At 39.4% G+C, this 1316-nt stretch overlaps 1 pseudogene; it reads right to left on the reverse strand.

Annotated features, from left to right (window-relative positions):
- Positions 1–38: 38 nt before the first annotated feature.
- On the reverse strand, positions 39–599 carry LOC102812585 (annotated as a pseudogene).
- Positions 600–1316: the final 717 nt, after the last annotated feature.

Here is a 1316-nt window from a genome sequence, read left to right on the forward strand (position 1 = left end):
ATAGCAACAGCAATAAAGCCAACTAATGCCTTTGGATTTTAAAAATAGAAGGCGATTAGAATGTACTCAGTTATGTTAAGAAAAGCTTCCATGGGGTAATACTGAAACAGTCACAAAGATTAAGAAAATACTGATATTAAAGCACAAATGACTACAATGTTAAAATAGACAAAAATTACTATACAAGAGCCTCTTTTAAAATTAAGAATAAAGAACACAACACGAGTTAGGATTATTATCCTGTGCTACTCATGAATTTGAGCCTTCATATTCATCAGGCTGCTTATGCTGACATCTAGTAGTTTCTTACGATATTTGATGACGTCCCATTCCAACTTCAGAGAGTGGTTCTTCAGGAACCTCTGGATCTTGGTCACATGGTGATCATGGTACGATTTCAAAGTAGTGCAATATCCCCATGATGTGCTGCTGCGTGAAGACGTATCCTGTGTACAGTGCCATCCCCACAACAGAAACCAGCATCGAATTGAACATGGTCCACTCCCAGGGCTCCAGCATGTAGAGCGCCATGACGAGCAGGTACTGGTAGTAGAACAGGACATCTGTTTCTAGGCCTGCACCAGCGCCATTCTGACCATGCGCTTCCCGCAATGAGGTCGATCGTCAGTCTCAAGATTTTCACTTTTAAAAAATCATTATAACCCCATTTGCTGAAGTGATGGTTTTTTCACTTGGTTTTCAGTGTCTGTTAGAGAGGCACCTTTCTTTCAGTGAGTATATGATATGCCCATGAAAAGAGAAAGAACTAACTATATTTTAGATTTCGTCATCTGTGACTATTTACCAAGGATAATGGATACTCTCTTAAATTTGCTTCTCAAATAATACTGTGTATTCGCTCCTAATCAATCAAGTCCCATTTTTACCAAAGCATTGTTGTTGTCAAATACCGTCGAGTCGATTCCAACCCACAGCGATCCTGTATAGTGTTTCTGAGGAGCAGCTGGTGAGCTTGAACCGCCCACCTTGCAGTTCAAACGGCTTTGCAGTCTGGCACATTAACCCACAGCGCCACACCAGGACTCCAACCAACCAAAGCATTAGCATGTCACTATTATTTTGGGCCACTAACCTTGTTTAAAAATATGAAAAATCAACTCAAACATTAACAAGGATTCAAATTACTTACGAATGAACAAAAATACAGCACTTCTTTAATAGTGCTTCCCTTTTGGGCTCAAGTTTTCATGGAGCAACAAAGAAATGACATCATGGGGGCTGGGTACTAATTAGGAAAAACAATTTTCTGAAATTAAAGGATTGCTAACAAAAAATAAAGAAAGCAGCTTTACACC

Source organism: Chrysochloris asiatica, unplaced genomic scaffold (genome assembly GCF_000296735.1).
Source record: "Chrysochloris asiatica unplaced genomic scaffold, ChrAsi1.0 scaffold00012, whole genome shotgun sequence".
Classification (NCBI taxonomy): domain Eukaryota; kingdom Metazoa; phylum Chordata; class Mammalia; order Afrosoricida; family Chrysochloridae; genus Chrysochloris; species Chrysochloris asiatica.